This window comes from Gekko japonicus, unplaced genomic scaffold, assembly GCF_001447785.1.
Source record: "Gekko japonicus isolate JY-2015 unplaced genomic scaffold, Gekko_japonicus_V1.1 scaffold64, whole genome shotgun sequence".
NCBI classification, from domain to species: domain Eukaryota; kingdom Metazoa; phylum Chordata; class Lepidosauria; order Squamata; family Gekkonidae; genus Gekko; species Gekko japonicus.
Window position 1 is genome coordinate 1,872,032 of NW_015170277.1, and position 9,437 is coordinate 1,881,468.

The following is a 9,437-nucleotide window of genomic DNA, read 5'->3' on the forward strand; positions in this document are numbered from 1 at the left end:
AGACCTTCCTTTTTAGGAGGGCCTTGTTTGAGGGCGCTGTGAGGATTTTTACAGAGGCTTTGCTGAAATACGTTGTCTTCCTATACATTGATCTCATACGCTGGCAGTTATCTGTGATTTGTTTTTATATAGTGTGACCAGAGCTCTAGTCGGGGGGGAGCTCTCAGGTACGGAGCTCCGGAAGAGAACCTCTAGGGGGCGGGGCGGTCACGTGGTGAAGCCCCGCCCCCTTCTTTACCCCGCCCTCTGCTTCGATCCTCATTCCGTTTGGGAATGAGGATGAAGCAGGAGGGTAAGTAGCCGGGCCTTCTGACACACTTCCGGTGATGTCAGGGGGTGTGGCCTTCTGTCACTTCCGGTGATGTCAGGGGGCGTGGCATATGCAAATAAGTTATGCTAATGAGTTATGCTAATGAGCTCCGGCAGCTCTTTTTCTACAACAAGACCCCTGAGTGTGACCAACTACCTTGGGAGCCGTATTTGGCTGGAAGACATTTTAGAAATTCACTCATACATACATAAAATCACACACACACAAACACACACACAATGGCACTAGGGTTGCCAACTCCGTGTCGGGAAATTCCTGGACATTTGAGGGTGGAGCCTGGGGAAGGCAGAGGAGAAAGAAGAGGAAGAAGAAGAAGGAGAAGAGGAAGAAGAAGAAGAGGAAGGGGAGGAAGAGGAAGAAGAAGAGGAAGAAGAAGAGTTGGATTTATACCCCACCCTTCACTACCAGAAGGAGTCTCAGAACTACCGGAACAAGTCTCAGAGCGGTTTACAATCTCCTTTCCCCACAACAGACATCCTGTGAGGCAGGTGGGGCCGAGAGAGCTCTTGACAGAAACTGCTCTTTTTCAAGAACAGCTCTGCCAGAACCAGTGTTCCCTCTAAGCTGAGTTAGCGTGAGCTAGCTCACAGTTTTTTAGCCTCCAGCTCACACATTTTTGTCTTAGCTCAGGAAGGAGGGCTCCAGAACAAACTAATTTATGCAGCAGCCAAATCGCTTGCTCACAACTTTAATGCCAGCAGCTCACAAAATAGAATTTTTGCTCACAAGACTGCACAGCTTAGAGGGAACATTGGAGAACTATGGCTTGCCCAAGGTCATCCAGCAGGTGCAAGTGGAGGAGTGGGGAATCAAACCCGGTTCTCCCAGACTGGAGTCCGTGCACTTAACCACTACACCAAACTGGCTCTTACATACATATAAACTGTACTCAGAAATTCAGACTTGCTGCATATGATTGGATAGATAGAGGATAGGTGGGTGAGAGAGCTGTGAGGTAGGTGGGGCTGAGAGAGCTCTTTCGAGGACTGCTCTTTCAGGGACAGCTCTTATCAGAGCTACGGCTTGCCCAAGGTCATCCAGCAGGTGCAAGTGGAGGAGTGGGGGAATCAAATCCGGTTCTCCCAGATGAGAGTCTGCACACTTAACCACTACACCAAGCTCGGGTGCGGTGTCCCGGCCCTGTCAAGGGTCTCTCCTCAATGCCTGCTTTTCCAGCAAGTCTTTGCACGTTCACCAGCAGCAGCCTCTTCCGAAGACTGTTCCTCACTATATGTTACCCACTCCATGATATAGATTGGAGGGGGACAGACGACACAAGCCCCTCGCCCGAAGCTAAGCAGGCCAGAGTCTGGTCACTGCTTGGCTAGGACCCTCCAGGGGTGCCCTCATGGGATATGTCACCCTGGGCTCCACCAACAGAAGGAAAGTGGGATAGACACGGGAGGAAATAACTTTCTGGCCTGCAGGATCTGCACTGCTCCTAGACGCACCCTCGGGAGGCCTGCGACCAAGCGAGAACGTGGAAATCCCAAGCGGGCGACCAGCTTTTGCAGAAAACTGATGACAAGTGCAGGGCCAAGGCCTACCTCCCCAAAGAGCCCTTCGGGCAATTTTTCTTGTCCCCTTTTGGCCTCTAGGTTGGCAGCTAGGAAAGAAGGGGAGGGAGCAGGGTTGCCACGCAGCGTTCCCTCTAAGCTGAGTCAGTGTGAGCTAGGTAAGAGGTTTTTTTAGCCTCCGGCTCAGACATTTTTGTCTCAGCTCGGGAAGGGAGGGCTCCAGAGCAAACTGATTTATGCAGCAGCCGAATCGCTCTCTCGCAACTTTAATGCCAGGAGCTCACAAAGTAGAATTTTTGCTCACAAGACTCCACAGCTTAGAGGGTTGCCAGCTCTTGGTTGGGAAATAAGTGGAGATTTTGAGGGCGGGGTCTGGGAAGGATGGGGTTTCGGGAGGGGAGGGGCCTCTGCAGAGTATAACGCCACACAGTCCATCCCCAAAGCAGCCCCTTTTCTCCAGGGGAACTGATCCGTCGCCTGGAGATCAATTGTAATAGCGAGAGATCTCCAGGTGCCTCCTGGAGGTTGGAAACCAATGCCCCCTCTAAGCTGCGGAGTCTCATGAGCAAAAATTCTACTTTGTGAGCAACTGGCATTAAAGTTGTGAGCCAGCCATTTGGCTCCTGCACTAATTAGTTTTGCTCTGGGAGCCCTCCCTTTCCTGAGCCTAAGGCAAAAATGTGTGAGCCGGAGGCTAAAAAACTGTGAGCTAGCTCACACTCACTCGGTTTAGAGGAAACACTGTTGGAAACCCTAGGAGGGAGAGACAGGCAGCACCTCTTGTCCTGCAGACTGGGCCTAGGACCTTTTGCGGCTGACCCCAAGAACTCACAGCCTGACTCTCGGTTACGGACGCAAAACCTCTCTTCCATCCACAATGAACGTCGCCAATCTCACCGGCCACATCCCTGTCTTGGTTGTGGAAACCACGAGTGGAACGGTCCGTGCCTGAGCCGTTTCCCTTTCAGTAACCAGTCTTTTAAAAAAGGAAACAAAACCATAAAACCTCCATACACATTGGGCCTCAGTTACCTGTCAGGTGGGTCGGGAGACAGAGAGACCCTCCGAATGCCAGGTGTGTTTAAGAGCCACACTGGCTGTCGAGCCACAACATGAAATCCTAAAATGTGGGAAGGAAATCCCAGTTGAGAAAAGGCCTTTTCCCCTTAAAGGCATCCTTGGCTGTTGCCATGGAGATGGAATACTGGCCTCTCCGGAGCAGCTGTTAATTTGAAGCCCGTAACCACTCGGTTACTGACCTGACCAGGGTTCCCTCTAAGCTGAGTTACTGTGAGCTAGCTCACAGGTTTTTAGCCTCCGGCTCACACATTTTTGTCTCAGCTCAGGAAGGAGGGCTCTGGAGCAAGCTAATTGATGCAGCACCCAAATTGCTCGCCCACAACTTTAATGCCAGTACGGTAGCTCACCAAGTAGAATTTTTGCTCACAAGTCTCCACAGCTTAGAGGGAACATTGGACCTGACCCAGGCAAACCTGATCTTGTCCGATCTCGGAAGCTAAACCGGGCCGGACCCAGTTAGTACTTGGAGGGGAGCCCACCAAGGAAGTCCAGGGTTGGGTAGTGAAGGGTGGGGTATAAATCCAATCTCGTCGTCTTCTTCTTCTTCTTCCTGAAGGAGTCTCAGAGCGGCTTACAAACTCCCTTCCCTTCCCCTCCCACAACAGACACCCTGTGAGGTAGGTGGGGCTGAGAGAGCTCTGACAGAAACTGCTCTTTTTCAAGAACAGCTGTGCCAGAACTACGGCAGGCAATGGCAAACCACCTCTCCTTGTTTGTCTCTTGCCTTGAAAACTCTACAGGGTCACTATAAACTGGCTTTGACGTGATGGCACTTTCTGCCACCAACAAAGTGTAATGGTGGGTATAAGGTTGTGTTTATAAGCTTTTAAAAGACTGGTTACTGTACAGGAAAGCTTATACCCAGAATTAAACTTTGTTGGTCTGCGGTGGCTCAAGTGGTTAAGACGCTGAACTGCAGGCTGTGGAAGGTCAGTAGTTCAGCACTTCGAGACCCGAGTGTGCCACATGACGGAGTGATCTCCTGTCTCTGGCCCCAGCTCCTGCCAACCTAGGAGTTCGAAAGCAAGAAATTGCAAGTAGGTAAATAGGTACTGCTTTGGTGGGAAGGTAACAGCGTTCCGTGCGCCTTGGCGTTTAGTCATGCTGGCCACATGACCACGGAAACGTCTTCGGACAGCGCTGGCTCTTCGGCTTGGAAACGGAGATGAGCACCGCAACCCTAGAGTCGGATACGACTGGCTTTCGAGCAAGGGAACCTTTACCTTTTTACTATATTTATATTGTTGGAACCCGCCCTGAGCCTGTTAAGGGGAGGGCGGGATACAAATCCAATAAATAAATAAATAAATGGGATCTTAGCCTATGCAACCCCTGACTATTGCTAGAATACCAGAAGGGGAAGAATTATTTGAGGGGGAGGGAAGATTTCCAGACTGTTACCCTCACAGGTCACCAGTTTGTAGTAACTAAAATGGACCGAAAGACTGGGGAATGGCAGGAGCAGGAAATCCAACTTTTTACCACACCCATGTTTCAAAGAACTCGTTGTTCACCAACGTTGTTCATCAACACCCCAGTTTCTTCAGTTCTTTTCCTACTTGGGGTTTTCATCTCTGAATGCTGTGACAGAACCTCTCCTGCTCCCATAGAAGGTCAAACTTCCAGCATAGATCAAGACAGGTAGTCGTGTTTGGTATAGTGGCGTAGCCAGTTTGGTGTAGTGGTTAAGTGTGCGGACTCTAATCTGGGAGAACTGGGGTTGATTCCCCACTCCTCCACTTGCACCTGCTGGATGACCTTGGGCAAGCCATAGTTCTGATAAGAGCTGTTCTTGAAAAAAGAGCCGTTTCTGTCAAGAGCTCTCTTAGCCCCGCCTACCTCACAGGGTGTCTGTTGTGGGGAGGGGAGGGGAAGGGAAAGGAGTTTGTAAGCCGCGCTGAGACACCTTTGGGTAGTGAAGGGTGGGGTATAAATCCAATCTCCTCCTCCTTCTCCTCCTCCTCTTCTTCTTCTTCTTATTCATATAGCAACAGAAAAGAGCCAGAGTCCAGCAGCATCTTAAAGACTAACAAAATTTGTGGCAGCTTTTGTGAGTCACTGCTCACTTCTTCAGATACAGCACTATGGAAAAAGGATCTGGTTGTGTAAGGTGATAGCACCCCCTGCTGGCTAACAGCTTTCATCACAATGCCAACAATCTTTTTGCAATATGGTCCCCACCAGGGGAGCCAGGGCAGTAGTTTTCAAAGGGCATCTTTTCCACATAAACCAATTTCTAACCTTCAATAACCACCTTTGGTTTCAGAGAAGAGACTGGGCATTTCCAAATTCATCCCGCCATTTTGCAATGGATTTTCAGCTAACTTGGCCAGAGAGGCACTGTGTGCTGCGCGGAGCCCTTTGTGCCTTCCAGAAGATTCTGGGGCCTACACCCTGGCCACGCCACTCTCCTGCAAAACATACTCGGTGACCTCAGGCTCACCATTCTCTCTCAGTGTGAGTGAAAAAACAGGGGAAGACGGCTATCCCAAGCTCTCTGGAGGAAGAGGGAAAACGAAAACCAAACAGGCCGCAGTTCTACTGGTGAAGCTTTTATCATCCTCAATGCTGAGGGAAAGGGCCGGTAGTTTAAAGGTGCAGAGCCCTTCTCTGGAAACCGCTGGCCCATGGAGGCACAGGAGAAGGGGCTTCCAAGGCCACCCCCAACACAATTGTCAGGTTCCCTTCTTACCCAAGAGGACTGTTAAAAGCATGGCTGATAGTGAGCTTAAAGCAGAGCTCAAGGGGAATCTGCTAAGTCATTCAGGTTAAGAGAAAATCCTGTGAGGGGGGAAAAAAACAGGACGAAACGTTTCCCTCAGCGAAACAGCACAGTTCATCCATCAGTTCGATGTCACGTGCAGAAGATGAAGTAATGTGACTAATATAATCGTAACCAGTAACCAAATTTTGCCTGACTTGTGTATGGCACCACTCCATTTGGGAGGGAAGTAAAAATATTAGCTGGAAGCCACGTAACAAGATTCCCTCTGGCGGGCAGAGACATTTCCAGTACTGTAAACCGGCTGAGGAGCTGCAGCAGGACAGACGCTTTGGAATACATTCAGAACATAAGAGAAGTCCTACGTTTTGTACCACTTGGGGTTTAACAGTAAAAAGGAGAGGTGCCGCACCCAAGCAAACCTTTTCTTCCTAATGGCTAGCTCTGTTAAGAGCTTTGGGTTTATTCAAGACGCAACACTAATATTGGAGAAGCAGGTTAATTCAGTGGCAAAAAGGCTTTCTACCACCCTCATTTAGACTGGGGGAGGGCTCCCTACCTTGACTCTGCCCATCTGCCCATGGGGATCCATGCCACAGCGATCTCAAGACTAGATTACTACAATGTATTCTACATGGGTCTGCCCTTGAAGTCAGCATGGAAACTCTGGTAAGTACAGAACGCCGTAGCTCAATTCTTATCAGGGGCTCACCAGAGCCTGCGTAGTAAACCCCATTCTGCAGTCTCTTATCCGTTGCCTATCAGTTACGGGGTTCAGTTCCAGATGCTGGTTATCATCTACAAAGTTGCCTCAAACCGTCAGATCTGCAGGGCGTCTTTTGCTATAGCTTCGCTCGTCTAAGCAAAGGTGCCACCTCACAAATGGACAAGATCAGCAGTTGCCCGTACACGTACAGTCCTCATAGTCGCCCCCCCCCCCCAACCGACCCCCCCCCCGAACAGCCGGCTTAAGGCAGTCAGGAAATCTATCTTGCAGGCTGTGTACACCAGAATTGCTCGAGAGGGCATTTTCATGAGATCTTGTAGTGGAATGGAACGGTTTAGAATGACACCTTTTTAAAATTAAAAAACAAAAACAGGATTGCAGTCTATTCCAGTGTGTATTGTATACACTATCCTGCTCTTACTGCATTGATTTCTATTTTTTTTTCAACTCTATTTTCTGGATTATTTATCATGTTCGATACTTTCCCCTTTTTGCGTTGTAATTCTAACTTTTGCATTCTTTATCGGATGTGCGACTACACTGTTTTATATCCTGCGATCTGCCTTGCGTCTCAGCAAGGAGGCAGGCTGTAAGCGAAGCAAGCAAACAAACCCACACTCACGGCTGCTAACCAATGCTCCCTCTAAGCTGTGGGGTCGTGTGAGCAAGAATTCTGCTTTGTGAGCTAGGGGCATTAAAGTTGTGAGCGGGCAATTTGGTTAATGCAGAAATCCGTTTGCTCTGGAGCCATCCCTTCCTGAGCTGAGACAAAAATGGGTGAGCTGGAGGCTAACAAACTGTGAGCTAGCTCACACTAACTCAGCTTAGAGGGAACACTGCTGCTGACTCTAGTGACATACGGATGGAGCAGAAAGTCCCCATCGCGCATGATCAGACACCCCAGACTCTGGAGTTACTACTCGCTCACTCAGATCTTAAAGCTCCCGAAAGCAACCCTGTGAGGTAGGCTCGGCACTGAGAAGCAGCTGCTTTGGCCAAAATGAACGGAGTGAGCCCTGCAGAATCTGAACTTAGGTCTTTCCTGGTCCAACCCAAGCGAGTTCACGGGTCCAGGGATCAAACTCCGGCTCTGCTGAAGCCCTGGCGCAAGTTTCCTCGGAGTTGCACTCTCCGACCCGCAAGGAGGAGGAGGCGGAGATCTGGTTGCAAAGGCTGGAAGGAAAGAGGTCGCTCGCCTCTGCTGCGCCAAGAGCCGCAGCCAGAAAAACGCAATTCCCCATTTGCGTTTTGAGGGAAGGGGGGGAAAGGACAGTGGCCACGATCCGGACCAGTCCTTTGGCGCAGCAAGAACTGGGGGGGATGGAGCTCTCCTCCCCCACCCCCACCCCAGCGATGGGGCCAATGAAGGCCGGAGGGGGGGAGGGAGAGCCGGCCCGCCAGCCAGCCCCCGCAAGGCAGGCACCCTTGCAACGCAGCGCCGCTCACCTGTCACCCGGAGCAGGAAACCGTAGCCGGCGCCAAGCCGCGAGAGCCCCGACCGAGCGCAGCCGGCCGGCCACGGGAATCAGGCCCGTTGCAAAAGGAGGGAGTCCCCTCCTCGCGGCGCCTTGCAGACTCTTCCGGCGGGGGATTCCGCGTGTCTGTGTGATGCTGCACAGTCGTCTCTTGGAGGCGCCGCCGCCACGCTTCCCTGGTTGTTTTTTTGTGGGTTTTTTCCTGCAACCAAGGATCCCCAGCAACTTCCCTAGGGTTGCCAGCAGTGCTCCCTCTAAGCTGAGTCAGTGTGGGCCAGCTCACAGTTTTTTAGCCTCCGGCTCACAGATTTTTTGTCTCAGCTCAGGAAGGGAGGGCTCCAGAGCCAACTGATTGATGCAGCAGCCAAATCGCTCGCTCACAGCTTTAATGCCAGTAACTCAGAAAGTAGAGTTTTTGCTCACAGGACTCCACAGCTTAGAGGGAACATTGCCAGGTCTGGTTTGGAAAATACCTGGACACTTTGGGCGAGGATCCAGGAGAGGGCGGGGTTTGGGGAGGGAAGGAAGGCCTCAGCATGGCACAATGCCATAGAGTCCCCCCCACCCCCCTTCAAAGCAGCCGTTTTCTCCAGGGGAGCTGATCTCTCTCAGCTGGAAATGAGCTGTAAAACCGGGGGATCCCCAGGCCCCACCTGGAGGCTGGCAACTGGAAACTTCCCCTTGGGAACTGACCATTAGGTGGTGGCGGGAGAAAGGCAGGCGCTGGCAGAAAGGGAACTCCCACGTCATAAGGACAGAAGAGCAGCCATGCTGGGTCAGGCCAGTGGCCCACCCAGTCCAGCACTCTTGTGTCACACAGTGGCCAAAAACCAGGGGCCCTCAGGAAGTCTGCCAGCAGGGCCAGAACTCCATAAGCCCTCCCCCTGTTGCCCCCCAAGCACCAAGAAGACAGAGCATCACTGCCCCAGACATAAGAACATAAGAGCAGCCATGTTGGATCAGGCCAATGGCCCACCCAGTCCAATGCTCTGTGTCACCCAGTGGCCAAAACGCAGGTGCCATCAGGAGGTCCACCAGCAGGGCCAGAACTCCAGGAGCCCTCCCCCTGTTGCCCCCCAAGCACCAAGAAGACAGAGCATCACTGCCCCAGACATAAGAACATAAGAGAAGCCATGTTGGATCAGGCCAATGGCCCACCCAGTCCAATACTCTGTGTCACCCAGTGGCCAAAACGCAGGTGCCATCAGGAGGTCCACCAGCGGGGCCAGAACTCCAGAAGCCCTCCCACCGTTGCCCCCCAAGCACCAAGAAGACAGACCCTCACTGCCCCAGACAGAGTGTTCCCTCTACACCCTGTGGCTTTTTGATGTCATACCTTTGATGAAGACCAGGCCTCCGAAAACACAAGATATTGTCAAGATGGGTTGCCGTGTTAGTCTGTCTGTAGCAGCAGAAAAGAACCAGAATCCAGGAACATCTTAAAGACTAATAAAATCTGTGGCAGGGCGTGAGCTTTGGTGAGTCACCTGCTCACTTCTTCAGACATACGAAGATGTGATTCAAGCAGTGACTCACGAAAGCTGATTGCCCACCACAAATTTGGTTAGTTTTTAAGGCGCTCTGG